Below are 18,972 nucleotides of genomic sequence, written 5' to 3'. Positions count from 1 at the left end.
GTGAGGGACAAGACAGGAACCTAAACAGAAGGCACCACTGCTTGAAGAACCTTTCTCCCAAAAATAGCCTCAGAAGAAGCAAAAGTATCAAATTTGTAAAATTTGGAAAAAGTATGAAGGGACGACCAAGTCGCAGCCTTACAAATCTGTTCAACAGAAGCATTGTTTTTAAAAGCCCATGTGGAAGCCACAGCCCTAGTAGAATGAGCCGTAATTCTTTCAGGAGGCTGCTGTCCAGCAGTCTCATATGCCAGGCGGATGATACTTCTTAGCCAAAAAGAAAGAGAGGTAGCCGTAGCTTTCTGATCCCTACGCTTTCCAGAATAAACAATGAATAATGAAGATGATTGATGGAAATCCTTGGTTGCCTGTAAGTAAAACTTCAAGGCACGGACCACATCCAGATTATGTAACAGACGCTCCTTCTTGGAAGAAGGATTAGGACACAATGAAGGAACAACAATCTCTTGATTAATATTCTTATTTGAAACAACCTTAGGAAGAAATCCAGGTTTGGTACGTAAAACTACCTTATCAGAATGAAATATAAGATAAGGCAAATCACATTGTAACGCTGAAAGCTCAGAAACTCTTCGAGCAGAAGAAATAGCAACTAAAAATAGAACTTTCCAAGATAACAATTTAATATCTATGGAATGCATGGGTTCAAACTGAACCCCTTGAAGAACTCTAAGAACTAAATTCAAACTCCAGGGAGGAGTAATAGGTCTAAACACAGGCTTAATTCTAGTTAAAGCCTGACAAAAAGACTGAAAATCCGGCACATTTGCCAAACATTTGTGAAGCAAAATTGATAAAGCAGAAATCTGACCCTTTAAAGAACTTGCTGATAACCCTTTCTCTAATCCTTCTTGGAGAAAAGACAGAATCCTAGGAATCTTAGTTTTACTCCATGAGTAACCCTTAGATTCACACCAATAAAGATATTTACGCCATATCTTATGATAGATTTTTCTAGTGACAGGCTTTCGAGCCTGTATCAAAGTATCAATGACCGAATCAGAGAATCCTCGCTTAGATAGAATCAAGCGTTCAATCTCCAAGCAGTCAGCTGCAGAGAAATTAGATTTGGATGTTGGAAAGGTCCTTGAATGAGAAGGTCCTGTCTTAAAGGAAGTTTCCACGGTGGCAGAAAAGACATGTCCACTAGATCTGCATACCAAGTTTTGCGTGGCAATGCAGGCTCTATCAGGATTACTGAAGCTCTCTCCTGTTTGATTGGAGCAATCATGCGTGGAAGGAGAGGAAACGGTGGAAACACATAAGCTAGGCTGAACTTCCAAGGCACTGCCAGGGCATCTATCAGTTCGGCCTGTGGATCCCTTGACCTGGATCCGTATCTTGGGAGCTTGGCATTCTGTTGAGATGCCATTAGATCCAACTCTGGTCTGCCCCATCTGAGAATCAGTGAGGCAAATACCTCCAGATGAAGTTCCCACTCCCCCGGATGAAAAGTCTGCCGATTTAGAAAATCCGCATCCCAATTTTCTACTCCTGGGATGTAGATTGCCGACAGATAACAAGAGTGGGTCTCCGCCCATCGGATTATCTTGGATACTTCTATCATCGCTAAGGAACTCCTTGTTCCCCCTGATGATTGATATATGCCACAGTCGTGATGTTGTCCAACTGGAACCTGATGAATTTGGCCGAAGCCAACCGAGGCCACGCCTGAAGCGCATTGAATATTGCTCTCAGTTCCAGAATATTGATTGGAAGTAGAGACTCTACCTGAGTCCAAACACCCTGAGCCTTTAGGGAGTTCCAGACTGCACCCCAGCCCAGAAGGCTGGCATCCATTGTCACTATCACCCACAAGGGTCTGTGGAAACAAGTCCCCTGGGAGAGATGATCCGGCGACAACCACCAAAGAAGAGAGTCTCTGGTCTCTTGATCCAGATTTATCCGAGGAGATAAATTCGCATAGTCCCCATTCCACTGTCCGAGCATGCACAGCTGCAGTGGTCTGAGATGAAAGCGGGCAAACTGAATTATATCCATTGCTGCTACCATTAATCCAATGACTTCCATGCACTGAGCCACTGATGGCCAATGAATGGACTGAAGTGCTCGGCAAGTATTCAGAATCTTTGACTTTCTGACCTCTGTCAGAAATATCTTCATGTCTACAGAGTCTATAAGAGTCCCCAAGAATGGAACCCTTGTCAGTGGAACTAATGAACTCTTTTCTATGTTCACTTTCCAACCGTGAGATCTCAGGAAAGACAATACTATGTCCGTGTGAGATTTTGTCAATTGATAATTCGACGCCTGAATCAGAATATCGTCCAGATAAGGTGCTACTGCTATGCCCCGCGGTCTGAGAACCGCTAAATATAGATCCTATTACCTTTGTGAAAATTCTGGGTACCGTCGTAATACCGAAAGGAAGAGCCACAAACTGATGTTTGTCCAGGAAGGCAAACCTTAAGAAGGATTGTTCGTATAGTCTCCATTTTGAACACTTGAGATCTAAAATGGGTCTGAAAGTTCCTTCTTTTTTGGGAACTACAAAAAGATTTGAGTAAAACCCCTGTCCTTGTTCCGGCTTTGGAAAAGGACAAATTACTCCCAGGGTATAGAGGTCTTTTACACAGCGTAAGAACGCCTCTCTTTTTATCTGGTCTACAGATAATCGTGAAAGATGAAATCTCCCCCTTGGGAGAAAATCCTTGAATTCTAGTTGATACCCATGGGTCACTATTTCCAGTGCCCAGGAATCCTGAACATCTCTTGCCCAAGCCTGAGCAAAGAGAGAGTCTGCCCCGTACCAGATCCGGTCCCGGATCGGGGGCCACCCCTTCATGCTGTCTTGGAAACAGCAGCGGGCTTCTTGGATTGTTTACCTTTATTCCAAGTCTGGTTGGGTCTCCAGACTGACTTAGATTGAGCAAAATTCCCTTCCTGCTTTGTGGAGGAAGAAGAAGCAGAGGGTCCTCCTTTACAATTTCGAAAGGAACGAAAATTATTCTGTTTACCCCTCATTTTACCTCCAGTAATGTCAGAAATGATCTCCTTCAATTCAGGCCCAAATAGGGTCTTACCTTTAAAAGGAATAGCCAAAAGCTTAGATTTTGATGACACATCAGCAGACCAAGATTTGAGCCATAACGCTGTACACGCCAGAATGGCAAAACATGCATTTTTTTCCTGCTAATTTAGCAATTTGAAAAGCAGCATCAGTAATAAAAGAATTAGCTAGCTTGAGAGCCTTAATTCTATCCAGAATATCATCTAATGGAGTCTCAACCTTCAGAGACTCTTCTAGAGGTTCAAACCAAAAAGCTGCTGCAGTAGTTACCGGAACAATGCAAGCCGTAGGTTGTAAAAGAAAACAATGATGAATAAATAATTTCTTTAAAAGACCCTCTAATTTTTTATCCATAGGGTCTTTGAAAGCACAACTAGCCTCAATAGGTATGGTAGTACGCTTAGCCAAAGTAGATATAGCTCCCTCCAACTTAGGGCCTGTTTGCCACAAGTCCCGAATGGTGTCTGATATGGGAAACATTTTCTTAAAAGTAGGAGGAGGAGAGAACGGTATACCTGGTCTATCCCATTCCTTTTTAACAATTTCCGAAATTCTTTTAGGAACCGGAAAAACATCAGTGTAAGTAGGCACCTCTAGATATTTGTCCATCTTACACAATTTCTCTGGTGGTATTATAATAGGGTCACAATCATCCAAAGTCGCTAAAACCTCCCTAAGTAACAGACGTAGGTGTTCAATCTTAAATTTAAATGACATAACGTCTGAATCTGTCTGAGGTAACATATTTCCTGGGTCTGAAAGTTCACCCTCAGACAGCAATTCCCTAACCCCCAACTCAAAACACGGTGACGGTACATCGGAAATAGCTAATAAAGCATCAGAGGATTCAGTATTTACATTAATACCTGACCTACTGCTTTTACCCTGTAACACTGGTAATTTGGATAACACCTCTGTAAGAGTAGTTGACATAACTGCAGCCATTTCCTGCAGAGTAAAAGCATTAGAAGCACAAGAAGTACTTGGCGTTGCTTGAGTGGGTGTTAAAGGTTGAGACACTTGGGGAGAATTGAATGACACATCCTGATTCTCTTCATACTGAGAATCATCCTTAGGCATACTCTCTTTACTTAAAATATGCTTCTTACATTGTAAGGCCCTTTCAGTAAAAGAGGTACACAACGTAAGTGGGGGTTCCACAATGGCTTCTAAACACATAGAACAATTAGTATCCTCAATGTCAGACATGTTGAACAGACTAACAATAATCTTAAAAGTTGTTAAACACTTTGAACAATTTTTACAAAAAATGTACTGCGCCTTTAAAAAATAAAAAAGTATACAATTTTTCCAAAACTGCTATAAAAGCTAAATAAGGAAAAAACGATTAGAAACACATTTAATGTGCCCAAAAATTATTGCACCTAAGAGCAAAAGGCAAAAAACATAATTTATGTAAGAACTTACCTGATAAATTCATTTCTTTCATATTAGCAAGAGTCCATGAGCTAGTGACGTATGGGATATACATTCCTACCAGGAGGGGCAAAGTTTCCCAAACCTCAAAATGCCTACAAATACACCCCTCACCACACCCACAATTCAGTTTAACGAATAGCCAAGAAGTGGGGTGATAAGAAAAAAAGTGCGAAAGCATATAAAATAAGGAATTGGAATAATTGTGCTTTATACAAAATCATAACCACCACAAAAAAAGGGCGGGCCTCATGGACTCTTGCTAATATGAAAGAAATGAATTTATCAGGTAAGTTCTTACATAAATTATGTTTTCTTTCATGTAATTAGCAAGAGTCCATGAGCTAGTGACGTATGGGATAATGACTACCCAAGAAGTGGATCTTTCCACACAAGAGTCACTAGAGAGGGAGGGATAAAAATAAAGACAGCCAATTCCTGCTGAAAATAATCCACACCCAAAATAAAGTTTAACGAAAAACATAAGCAGAAGATTCAAACTGAAACCGCTGCCTGAAGTACTTTTCTACCAAAAACTGCTTCAGAAGAAGAAAATACATCAAAATGGTAGAATTTAGTAAAAGTATGCAAAGAGGACCAAGTCGCTGCTTTGCAGATCTGGTCAACCGAAGCTTCATTCCTAAACGCCCAGGAAGTAGAAACTGACCTAGTAGAATGAGCTGTAATTCTCTGAGGCGGAGTTTTACCCGACTCAACATAGGCAAGATGAATTAAAGATTTCAACCAAGATGCCAAAGAAATGGCAGAAGCTTTCTGGCCTTTTCTAGAACCGGAAAAGATAACAAATAGACTAGAAGTCTTACGAAAAGATTTCGTAGCTTCAACATAATATTTCAAAGCTCTAACAACATCCAAAGAATGCAACGATTTCTCCTTAGAATTCTTAGGATTAGGACATAATGAAGGAACCACAATTTCTCTACTAATGTTGTTGGAATTCACAACTTTAGGTAAAAATTCAAAAGAAGTTCGCAACACCGCCTTATCCTGATGAAAAATCAGAAAAGGAGACTCACAAGAAAGAGCAGATAATTCAGAAACTCTTCTGGCAGAAGAGATGGCCAAAAGGAACAAAACTTTCCAAGAAAGTAATTTAATGTCCAATGAATGCATAGGTTCAAACGGAGGAGCTTGAAGAGCTCCCAGAACCAAATTCAAACTCCAAGGAGGAGAAATTGACTTAATGACAGGTTTTATACGAACCAAAGCTTGTACAAAACAATGAATATCAGGAAGAATAGCAATCTTTCTGTGAAAAAGAACAGAAAGAGCAGAGATTTGTCCTTTCAAAGAACTTGCGGACAAACCCTTATCTAAACCATCCTGAAGGAACTGTAAAATTCTCGGTATTCTAAAAGAATGCCAGGAAAAATGATGAGAAAGACACCAAGAAATATAAGTCTTCCAGACTCTATAATATATCTCTCTGGATACAGATTTACGAGCCTGTAACATAGTATTAATCACAGAGTCAGAGAAACCTCTTTGACCAAGAATCAAGCGTTCAATCTCCATACCTTTAAATTTAAGGATTTCAGATCCTGATGGAAAAAAGGACCTTGTGACAGAAGGTCTGGTCTTAACGGAAGAGTCCACGGTTGGCAAGAGGCCATCCGGACAAGATCCGCACATACCAAAACCTGTGAGGCCATGCCGGAGCTACCAGCAGAACAAACGAGCATTCCTTCAGAATCTTGGAGATTACTCTTGGAAGAAGAACTAGAGGCGGAAAGATATAGGCAGGATGATACTTCCAAGGAAGTGATAATGCATCCACTGCCTCCGCCTGAGGATCCCGGGATCTGGACAGATACCTGGGAAGTTTCTTGTTTAGATGGGACGCCATCAGATCTATTTCTGGAAGTTCCCACATTTGAACAATCTGAAGAAATACCTCTGGGTGAAGAGACCATTCGCCCGGATGCAACGTTTGGCGACTGAGATAATCCGCTTCCCAATTGTCTACACCTGGAATATGAACCGCAGAGATTAGACAGGAGCTGGATTCCGCCCAAACCAAAATTCGAGATACTTCTTTCATAGCCAGAGGACTGTGAGTCCCTCCTTGATGATTGATGTATGCCACAGTTGTGACATTGTCTGTCTGAAAACAAATGAACGATTCTCTCTTCAGAAGAGGCCAAAACTGAAGAGCTCTGAAAATTGCACGGAGTTCCAAAATATTGATCGGTAATCTCACCTCCTGAGATTCCCAAACTCCTTGTGCCGTCAGAGATCCCCACACAGCTCCCCAACCTGTGAGACTTGCATCTGTTGAAATTACAGTCCAGGTCGGAAGCACAAAAGAAGCCCCCTGAATTAAACGATGGTGATCTGTCCACCATGTTAGAGAGTGTCGAACAATCGGTTTTAAAGATATTAATTGAGATATCTTCGTGTAATCCTTGCACCATTGCTTCAGCATACAGAGCTGAAGAGGTCGCATGTGAAAACGAGCAAAGGGGATCGCGTCCGATGCAGCAGTCATAAGACCTAGAATTTCCATGCATAAGGCTACCGAAGGGAATGATTGTGACTGAAGGTTTCGACAAGCTGTAATCAATTTTAAACGTCTCTTGTCTGTTAAAGACAGAGTCATGGACACTGAATCCATCTGGAAACCCAGAAAGGTTACCTTTGTCTGAGGAATCAAAGAACTTTTTGGTAAATTGATCCTCCAACCATGATCTTGAAGAAACAACACAAGTCGATTCGTATGAGATTCTGCTAAATGTAAAGACTGAGCAAGTACCAAGATATCGTCCAAATAAGGAAATACCACAATACCCTGTTCTCTGATTACAGACAGCAGGGCACCGAGAACCTTTGTAAAAATTCTTGGAGCTGTAGCTAGGCCAAACGGCAGAGCCACAAACTGGTAATGCTTGTCTAGGAAAGAGAATCTCAGAAACTGATAGTGATCTGGATGAATCGGAATATGCAGATATGCATCCTGTAAATCTATTGTGGACATATAATTCCCTTGCTGAACAAAAGGTAAGATAGTCCTTACAGTTACCATCTTGAACGTTGGTATCCTTACATAACTATTCAATATTTTTAGATCCAGAACTGGTCTGAAGGAATTCTCCTTCTTTGGTACAATGAAGAGATTTGAATAAAACCCCATCCCCTGTTCCGGAACTGGAACTGGCATAATTACTCCAGTCAACTCTAGATCTGAAACACATTTCAGAAATGCTTGAGCTTTTACTGGATTTGCTGGGACACGGGAAAGAAAAAATCTCTTTGCAGGAGGTCTCAACTTGAAACCAATTCTGTACCCTTCTGAAACAATGCTCTGAATCCAAAGATTGTGAACAGAATTGATCCAAATTTCCTTGAAAAAACGTAACCTGCCCCCTACCAGCTGAGCTGGAATGAGGGCCGCACCTTCATGTGGACTTAGAAGCAGGCTTTGCCTTTCTAGCTGGCTTGGATTTATTCCAGACTGGAGATGGTCTCCAAACTGAAACTGCTCCTGAGGATGAAGGATCAGGCTTTTGTTCTTTGTTGAAACGAAAGGAACGAAAACGATTATTAGCCCTGTTTTTACCTTTAGATTTTTTATCCTGTGGTAAAAAAGTTCCTTTCCCACCAGTAACAGTTGAAATAATGGAATCCAACTGAGAACCAAATAATTTGTTACCCTGGAAAGAAATGGAAAGTAAAGTTGATTTAGAAGCCATATCAGCATTCCAAGTTTTAAGCCATAAAGCTCTTCTAGCTAAAATAGCTAGAGACATAAACCTGACATCAACTCTGATAATATCAAAAATGGCATCACAGATAAAATTATTAGCATGCTGAAGAAGAATAATAATATCATGAGAATCACGATGTGTTACTTGTTGCGCTAAAGTTTCCAACCAAAAAGTTGAAGCTGCAGCAACATCAGCCAAAGATATAGCAGGTCTAAGAAGATTACCTGAACACAGATAAGCTTTTCTTAGAAAGGACTCCATTTTCCTATCTAGAGGATCCTTAAACGAAGTACCATCTGACGTAGGAATAGTAGTACGTTTAGCAAGGGTAGAAATAGCCCCATCAACTTTAGGGATCTTGTCCCAAAATTCTAATCTGTCAGGCGGCACAGGATATAATTGCTTAAAACGTTTAGAAGGAGTAAATGAATTACCCAAATTATCCCATTCTTTGGAAATTACTGCAGAAATAGCATCAGGGACAGGAAAAACTTCTGGAATAACTACAGGAGTTTTAAAAACCTTATTTAAACGTTTAGATTTAGTATCAAGAGGACCAGAATCCTCTATTTCTAAAGCAATTAGGACTTCTTTAAGCAAAGAACGAATAAATTCCATTTTAAATAAATATGAAGATTTATCAGCATCAACCTCTGAGACAGAATCCTCTGAACCAGAGGAATCATCAGAATCAGAATGATGATGTTCAGTTAAAAATTCATCTGTAGGGAGAGAAGTTTTAAAAGATTTTTTATGTTTACTAGAAGGAGAAATAACAGACATAGCCTTCTTTATGGATTCAGAAACAAAATCTCTTATATTATCAGGAACATTCTGCACCTTAGATGTTGAAGGAACTGCAACAGGCAATGGTACTTTACTAAAGGAAATATTATCTGCTTTAACAAGTTTGTCATGACAATCAATACAAACAACAGCTGGAGAAATAGCTACCAAAAGTTTACAGCAGATACACTTAGCTTTGGTAGATTCAGCACTTGACAGCGATTTTCCTGTAGTATCTTCTGACTCAGATGCAACGTGAGACATCTTGCAATATGTAAGAGAAAAAACAACATATATATAAAGCAAAATTGATCAAATTCCTTAAATGACAGTTTCAGGAATGGGAAAAAATGCCAAAGAACAAGCTTCTAGCAACCAGAAGCAATAAAAAATGAGACTTAAATAATGTGGAGACAAGAGTGACGCCCATATTTTTTCGCGCCAAATAAGACGCCCACATTATTTGGCGCCTAAATGCTTTTTGGCGCCAAAAATGACGCCACATCCGGAACGCCGACATTTTTGGCGCAAAATAACGTCAAAAAAGTAATGCAACTTCCGGCGACACGTATGACGCCGGAAACGGAAATAGAATTTTTGCGCCAAAAAAGTCAGCGCCAAGAATGACGCAATAAAATTAAGCATTTTCAGCCCCCGCGAGCCTAACAGCCCACAGGGAAAAAGTCAAATTTAAGGTAAGAAAAATGTTAAATTAAAATGCATTATCCCAAATATGAAACTGACTGTCTGAAAAATAAGGAAAGTTGAACATTCTGAGTCAAGGCAAATAAATGTTTGAATACATATATTTAGAACTTTATAAACAAAGTGCCCAACCATAGCTAGGAGTGTCACAAAAAATAAGATTTACTTACCCCAGGACACTCATCTACATATAGTAGATAGCCAAACCAGTACTGAAACGAGAATCAGCAGAGGTAATGGTATATATAAGAGTATATCGTCGATCTGAAAAGGGAGGTAAGAGATGAATCTCTACGACCGATAACAGAGAACCTATGAAATAGACCCCTTAGAAGGAGATCACTGCATTCAAATAGGCAATACTCCTCACATCCCTCTGACATTCACTGCACGCTGAGAGGAAAACCGGGCTCCAACTTGCTGCGGAGCGCATATCAACGTAGAATCTAGCACAAACTTACTTCACCACCTCCATCGGAGGCAAAGTTTGTAAAACTAAATTGTGGGTGTGGTGAGGGGTGTATTTGTAGGCATTTTGAGGTTTGGGAAACTTTGCCCCTCCTGGTAGGAATGTATATCCCATACGTCACTAGCTCATGGACTCTTGCTAATTACATGAAAGAAATAACCTTATCAGGACATTTAGAGTGAAAAAATACAATTTATTCAACAAAATGACCCCTGCATCTCTGTGGCGCCTACCTGCCCTTAAAGTACTTGAAAACGACTCTACCACGATCTGGTCATTAGAGCATAAATTTAAGGCCTAACCGGAGCTCATGCCTGTTGCCTACTGAGCCAAAATGTACTGCGCGTCGGAGCGCGTGAAAATAGTCCCCGCCCATTAAGGGTGATCACAAACGAATCCATAATACCGTATAGGAAGCGGTTAGGATAAAACACCAAGTGGTCCCCCTAAAAAACAACCTCATAATGCTGCAGCCCTTTATAAAACAAAATAAAATAACAAGCTGCCTCTCCCAGTGTCCTTTACAAACACCCAATATGTCACAAAAAAACGTTTAAATAAAGGATTTAAAGTAACACCCTTTTCCTTTAAAGCCAGGTCCACTTTAACCCCTTTTATAGCAAAGAATAACATGTCAGCCATTCTGATATAACAGGTCTCCTCAGAAAAAAAAAAGACTGAACATACCTCAATGCTTATAGCATGCAGCTGTTCTCCACTCTGAAGATTTCTTACACTACCTTCAGAACTCTGTGGGAACCAATGTGGATCTTAGTTACGTCTGCTAAGATCATCAACCTCAGGGCAGAAAACTTCTTCTATGTCCCCCTGAGGAAAATAGTACACACCGGTACCATTTGAAAATAAAAAACTTCTTGATTGAAGGAACTAAATCTAACACCTCACTTTATCTCTTCCTAGTAAAACACAGGCAAAGAGAATGACTAAGGGTGGAGGGGAAGGGAGGGGCTATATATATATATACAGCTCTGCTGTGGTGCTCTTTGCCACTTCCTGTTAGCAGGAGGTTAATATCCCACAAGTAAGGATGAAATCCGTGGACTCGTCATATCTTTGTAAAAGAAATACAGAGTAACTCTGGGTGGAGCGTGAAAGGAACCGCAGGGCACTGACTGTGGTCCATAAAATTTTTGTGGGACTTTGTGCATAGACTGGCTAATGTCAACAGTGCTAACCAGCAAAGGCCTTAGAAGGAGTAGGACTCTTTAAACTTTCAACTTCCAGCGGGAGCTGGAGAGAAAGCGCAGGGCACTGCATGTAGGGGCGGTAAACTCTGGGACGTCTTAAGAACAAATCTGCTATATACAGGAGAGAGAGAGAGAGAGAGGGGAGAGAGAGAGAGGGGAGAGAGAGAGAGGGGGGAGAGAGAGAGGGGGGAGAGAGAGAGGGGGGAGAGAGAGAGAGGGGGGGGAGAGAGAGAGGGGGGGGGAGAGAGAGAGAGAGAGAGAGAGAGAGAGAGAGAGAGGAGAGAGAGAGAGGGGAGAGAGAGAGAGGGGAGAGAGAGAGAGAGAGAGAGGAGAGAGAGAGAGGGGAGAGAGAGAGAGAGGGGGGAGAGAGAGAGGGGGGAGAGAGAGAGAGGGGAGAGAGAGAGAGAGGGGGGAGAGAGAGAGAGAGGGGAGAGAGAGAGAGAGAGAGAGAGGGGAGAGAGAGAGAGAGAGAGGGGGGAGAGAGAGAGAGGGGGGGGAGAGAGAGAGAGAGCATACTCTCTTTACTTAAAATATGCTTCTTACATTGTAAGGCCCTTTCAGTAAAAGAGGTACACAACGTAAGTGGGGGTTCCACAATGGCTTCTAAACACATAGAACAATTAGTATCCTCAATGTCAGACATGTTGAACAGACTAACAATAATCTTAAAAGTTGTTAAACACTTTGAACAATTTTTACAAAAAATGTACTGCGCCTTTAAAAAATAAAAAAGTATACAATTTTTCCAAAACTGCTATAAAAGCTAAATAACGAAAAACCGATTAGAAACACATTTAATGTGCCCAAAAATTATTGCACCTAAGAGCAAAAGGCAAAAATAACCTTATCAGGACATTTAGAGTGAAAAAATACAATTTATTCAACAAAATGACCCCTGCATCTCTGTGGCGCCTACCTGCCCTTAAAGTACTTGAAAACGACTCTACCACGATCTGGTCATTAGAGCATAAATTTAAGGCCTAACCGGAGCTCATGCCTGTTGCCTACTGAGCCAAAATGTACTGCGCGTCGGAGCGCGTGAAAATAGTCCCCGCCCATTAAGGGTGATCACAAACGAATCCATAATACCGTATAGGAAGCGGTTAGGATAAAACACCAAGTGGTCCCCCTAAAAAACAACCTCATAATGCTGCAGCCCTTTATAAAACAAAATAAAATAACAAGCTGCCTCTCCCAGTGTCCTTTACAAACACCCAATATGTCACAAAAAAACGTTTAAATAAAGGATTTAAAGTAACACCCTTTTCCTTTAAAGCCAGGTCCACTTTAACCCCTTTTATAGCAAAGAATAACATGTCAGCCATTCTGATATAACAGGTCTCCTCAGAAAAAAAAAAGACTGAACATACCTCAATGCTTATAGCATGCAGCTGTTCTCCACTCTGAAGATTTCTTACACTACCTTCAGAACTCTGTGGGAACCAATGTGGATCTTAGTTACGTCTGCTAAGATCATCAACCTCAGGGCAGAAAACTTCTTCTATGTCCCCCTGAGGAAAATAGTACACACCGGTACCATTTGAAAATAAAAAACTTCTTGATTGAAGGAACTAAATCTAACACCTCACTTTATCTCTTCCTAGTAAAACACAGGCAAAGAGAATGACTAAGGGTGGAGGGGAAGGGAGGGGCTATATATATATACAGCTCTGCTGTGGTGCTCTTTGCCACTTCCTGTTAGCAGGAGGTTAATATCCCACAAGTAAGGATGAAATCCGTGGACTCGTCATATCTTTGTAAAAGAAATACAGAGTAACTCTGGGTGGAGCGTGAAAGGAACCGCAGGGCACTGCCTGTGGTCCATAAAATTTTTGTGGGACTTTGTGCATAGACTGGCTAATGTCAACAGTGCTAACCAGCAAAGGCCTTAGAAGGAGTAGGACTCTTTAAACTTTCAACTTCCAGCGGGAGCTGGAGAGAAAGCGCAGGGCACTGCATGTAGGGGCGGTAAACTCTGGGACGTCTTAAGAACAAATCTGCTATATACAGGAGAGAGAGAGAGAGAGAGAGAGAGGGGAGAGAGAGAGAGGGGGGAGAGAGAGAGAGGGGGGAGAGAGAGGGAGAGGGGGAGAGAGAGAGAGAGAGAGAGAGAGAGGAGAGAGAGAGAGAGAGAGAGGGGAGAGAGAGAGAGGGGAGAGAGGGGAGAGAGAGAGAGGGGAGAGAGAGAGAGGGGAGAGAGAGAGAGGGGAGAGAGAGAGAGGGGAGAGAGAGAGAGAGAGAGAGAGAGAGGGGGGGGAGAGAGAGAGAAGAGAGAGAGAGAGAGAGAGAGAGAGGGGAGAGAGAGAGGGGAGAGAGAGGGGAGAGAGAGAGAGGGGAGAGAGAGAGAGAGAGGGGGGGAGAGAGAGAGAGAGAGGGGGAGAGAGAGAGAGAGAGAGAGAGGGGAGAGAGAGAGAGAGAGAGAGAGAGAGAGAGAGAGGGGGGAGAGAGAGAGCATACTCTCTTTACTTAAAATATGCTTCTTACATTGTAAGGCCCTTTCAGTAAAAGAGGTACACAACGTAAGTGGGGGTTCCACAATGGCTTCTAAACACATAGAACAATTAGTATCCTTAATGTCAGACATGTTGAACAGACTAACAATAATCTTAAAAGTTGTTAAACACTTTGAACAATTTTTACAAAAAATGTACTGCGCCTTTAAAAAATAAAAAAGTATACAATTTTTCCAAAACTGCTATAAAAGCTAAATAACGAAAAACCGATTAGAAACACATTTAATGTGCCCAAAAATTATTGCACCTAAGAGCAAAAGGCAAAAATAACCTTATCAGGACATTTAGAGTGAAAAAATACAATTTATTCAACAAAATGACCCCTGCACCTCTGTGGCGCCTACCTGCCCTTAAAGTACTTGAAAACGACTCTACCACGATCTGGTCATTAGAGCATAAATTTAAGGCCTAACCGGAGCTCATGCCTGTTGCCTACTGAGCCAAAATGTACTGCGCGTCGGAGCGCGTGACAAACAGAATTTATGCTTACCTGATAAATTACTTTCTCCAACGGTGTGTCCGGTCCACGGCGTCATCCTTACTTGTGGGATATTCTCTTCCCCAACAGGAAATGGCAAAGAGCCCAGCAAAGCTGGTCACATGATCCCTCCTAGGCTCCGCCTACCCCAGTCATTCGACCGACGTACAGGAGGAAATATGCATAGGAGAAACCATATGATACCGTGGTGACTGTAGTTAGAGAAAATAATTCATCAGACCTGATTAAAAAACCAGGGCGGGCCGTGGACCGGACACACCGTTGGAGAAAGTAATTTATCAGGTAAGCATAAATTCTGTTTTCTCCAACATAGGTGTGTCCGGTCCACGGCGTCATCCTTACTTGTGGGAACCAATACCAAAGCTTTAGGACACGGATGAAGGGAGGGAGCAAATCAGGTCACCTAAATGGAAGGCACCACGGCTTGCAAAACCTTTCTCCCAAAAATAGCCTCTGAAGAAGCAAAAGTATCAAATTTGTAAAATTTGGCAAAAGTGTGCAGTGAAGACCAAGTCGCTGCCTTACATATCTGATCAACAGAAGCCTCGTTCTTGAAGGCCCATGTGGAAGCCACAGCCCTAGTGGAATGAGCTGTGATTCTTTCAGGAGGCTGCCGTCCGGCAGTCTCATAAGCCAATCGGATAATGCTTTTAAGCCAAAAAGAAAGAGAGGTAGAAGTTGCCTTTTGACCTCTCCTTTTACCAGAGTAAACGACAAACAAAGAAGATGTTTGTCTGAAATCTTTAGTGGCCTCTAAATAGAATTTTAGAGCACGGACTACGTCCAAATTGTGTAACAAACGTTCCTTCTTTGAAACTGGATTCGGACACAAAGAAGGTACAACTATCTCCTGGTTAATATTCTTGTTGGAAACAACTTTCGAGAGAAGAACCAGGCTTAGTACGCAAAACCACCTTATCTGCATGGAACACCAGATAGGGCGGAGAACACTGCAGAGCAGATAACTCAGAAACTCTTCTAGCAGAAGAAATTGCAACCAAAAACAAAACTTTCCAAGATAATAACTTAATATCTATGGAATGTAAGGGTTCAAACGGAACCCCTTGAAGAACTGAAAGAACTAGATTAAGACTCCAGGGAGGAGTCAAAGGTCTGTAAACAGGCTTGATTCTAACCAGAGCCTGAACAAACGCTTGAACGTCTGGCACAGCTGCCAGCCTTTTGTGAAGTAAAACAGATAACGCAGAGATCTGTCCCTTCAGAGAACTTGCAGATAATCCTTTCTCCAAACCTTCTTGTAGAAAGGATAGAATCTTAGGAATTTTTATCTTGTTCCATGGGAATCCTTTAGATTCACACCAACAGATATATTTTTTCCATATCTTATGGTAAATTTTTCTAGTTACAGGCTTTCTAGCCTGAATCAGAGTATCTATTACAGAATCTGAAAACCCACGCTTTGATAAAATCAAGCGTTCAATCTCCAAGCAGTCAGTTGGAGGGAAACCAGATTCGGATGTTCGAATGGACCTTGAACAAGAAGGTCCTGTCTCAAAGGTAGCTTCCATGGTGGAGCCGATGACATATTCACCAGGTCTGCATACCAAGTCCTGCGTGGCCACGCAGGAGCTATCAAGATCACCGAAGCCCTCTCCTGATTGATCCTGGCTACCAGCCTGGGAATGAGAGGAAACGGTGGGAATACATAAGCTAGGTTGAAGGTCCAAGGTGCTACTAGTGCATCTACTAGAGTCGCCTTGGGATCCCTGGATCTGGACCCGTAACAAGGATCCTTGAAGTTCTGACGAGAGGCCATCAGATCCATGTCTGGAATGCCCCATAATCGAGTTACTTGGGCAAAGATTTCCGGATGGAGTTCCCACTCCCCCGGATGGAATGTCTGACGACTCAGAAAATCCGCTTCCCAATTTTCCACTCCTGGGATGTGGATTGCAGACAAGTGACAGGAGTGATCCTCCACCCATTGAATTATCTTGGTCACTTCCTCCATCGCCAGGGAACTCTTTGTTCCCCCCTGATGGTTGATATATGCAACTGTCGTCATGTTGTCTGATTGAAACCTTATGAATTTGGCCTTTATTGTTCCCAAGAAGGGAACTCTTGTTGACGGGGAAAGAGAACTTTTTTCTATGTTCACTTTCCATCCGTGAGATCTGAGAAAGGCTAGGACGATGTCCGTATGAGCCTTTGCTTTTGACAGAGACGACGCTTGAATCAGGATGTCGTCCAAGTACGGTACTACTGCAATGCCCCTTGGTCTTAGAACCGCTAGAAGGGACCCTAGTACCTTTGTGAAAATTCTCGGAGCAGTGGCTAATCCGAATGGAAGTGCCACAAACTGGTAATGCTTGTCCAGAAAAGCGAACCTTAGGAACTGATGATGTTCCTTGTGAATAGGAATATGTAGGTACGCATCCTTTAAATCCACCGTGGTCATAAATTGACCTTCCTGGATGGTAGGAAGGATCGTTCGAATGGTTTCCATTTTGAACGATGGAACCCTGAGAAATTTGTTTAGGATCTTGAGATCTAAAATTGGTCTGAATGTTCCCTATTTTTTGGGAACTATGAACAGGTTGGAGTAAAACCCCATCCCTTGTTCTCCTATTGGAACTGGATGAATTACTCCCATCTTTAACAGGTCTTCTACACAATGTAAGAATGCCTGTCTTTTTATTTGGTTTGAAGATAATTGAGACCTGTGGAACCTTCCCCTTGGGGGTAGTTCCTTGAATTCCAGGAGATAACCTTGAGAAACTATTTCTAGTGCCCAAGGATCCTGAACATCTCTTGCCCAGGCCTGAGCAAAGAGAGAAAGTCTGCCCCCCACCAGATCCGGTCCCGGATCGGGGGCCATCCCTTCATGCTGTTTTGGTAGCAGTGGCAGGCTTCTTGGCCTGCTTACCCTTGTTCCAGCCTTGCATCGGTCTCCAGGCTGGTTTGGGTTGAGAAGTATTACCCTCTTGCTTAGAGGATGTAGAAGTAGAGGCTGGTCCGTTTCTGCGAAAGGGACGAAAATTAGGCTTATTTCTAGTCTTAAAAGACCTATCCTGAGGAAGGGCGTGGCCCTTTCTCCCGGTGATGTCTGAAATAATCTCTTTCAAATCAGGACCAAACAGTGTTTTGCCCTTGAAAGGGATGTTAAGCAATTTTGTCTTGGAAGACACATCCGCTGACCAAGACTTTAGCCAAAGCGCTCTGCGCGCCACGATAGCAAACCCTGAATTTTTCGCCGCTAATCTAGCTAATTGCAAAGCGGCATCTAGAATAAAAGAGTTAGCCAATTTAAGTGCTTGAACTCTGTCCATAACCTCCTCATACGAAGATTCTTTATTGAGCGACTTTTCTAGTTCTTCGAACCAGAAACACGCTGCCGTAGTGACAGGAACAATGCATGAAATTGGTTGTAGAAGGTAACCTTGCTGAACAAACATCTTTTTAAGCAAACCCTCTAATTTTTTATCCATAGGATCTTTGAAAGCACAACTATCTTCTATGGGAATAGTAGTGTGTTTGTTTAGAGTAGAGACCGCCCCCTCGACCTTAGGGACTGTCTGCCATAAGTCCTTTCTGGGGTCGACTATAGGAAATAATTTCTTAAATATAGGGGGAGGAACAAAAGGTATGCCGGGCCTTTCCCATTCCTTATTTACTATGTCCGCCACCCGCTTGGGTATAGGAAAAACATCGGGGGGCACCGGAACCTCTAGGAACTTGTCCATTTTACATAATTTCTCTGGAATGACCAAATTGTCACAATCATCCAGAGTAGATAATACCTCCTTAAGCAGTGCGCGGAGATGTTCTAATTTAAATTTAAATGTTACAACATCAGGTTCAGCTTGTTGAGAAATTTTTCCTGAATCTGAAATTTCTCCCTCAGACAAAACCTCCCTCCTGGCCCCTTCAGATTGGTGTGAGGGTATGTCAGAAACGTTATCATCAGCGTCCTCTTGCTCTTCAGTGTTTAAAACAGAGCAATCGCGCTTTCTCTGATAAGTAGGCATTTTAGATAAAATATTTGCAATAGAATTATCCATAACAGCCGTTAATTGTTGCATGGTAATAAGTATTGGCGCACTAGATGTACTAGGGGCCTCTTGTGTGGGCAAAACTGGTGTAGACACAGAAGGGGATGATGCAGTACCATGCTTACTCCCCTCATCTGAAGAATCATCTTGGGCACTATTATTATCTGTGGCATCATTGTCCCTACTTTGTTTGGACACTATGTCACAATTATCACATATATTTAAATGGGGAGACACATTGGCTTTCATACATATAGAACATCGCTTATCTGATGGTTCAGACATGTTAAACAGGCTTAAACTTGTCAACAAAGCACAAAAAACGTTTTAAAATAAAACCGTTACTGTCACTTTAAATTTTAAACAGAACACACTTTATTACTGAATATGCGAAAAAGCATGAAGCAATTGTTCAAAGTTCACCAAAATTTCACCACAGTGTCTTAAAGCCTTAAAAGTATTGCACACCAAATTTGAAAGCTTTAACCCTTAAAATAACGGAACCGGAGCCGTTTTTACATTTAACCCCTATACAGTCCCAGGTATCTGCTTTGCTGAGACCCAA

General features: G+C 41.9%; 1 protein-coding gene across 1 annotated transcript in view; it reads right to left on the bottom strand.

The window, feature by feature from the left end:
- The window catches only part of LOC128660360 (phosphatidylinositol-binding clathrin assembly protein), a 576,760-nt gene that overhangs the window by 128,766 nt on the left and 429,022 nt on the right, over positions 1–18,972 (bottom strand). The gene's annotated exons all lie outside the window — the stretch shown is intronic.

Source organism: Bombina bombina, chromosome 1 (assembly GCF_027579735.1).
Source record: "Bombina bombina isolate aBomBom1 chromosome 1, aBomBom1.pri, whole genome shotgun sequence".
Classification (NCBI taxonomy): Eukaryota; Metazoa; Chordata; class Amphibia; order Anura; family Bombinatoridae; genus Bombina; species Bombina bombina.
The sequence above is the reverse complement of the archived record's forward strand: the minus strand, read 5'-3'. Positions and strand labels throughout refer to the sequence as shown.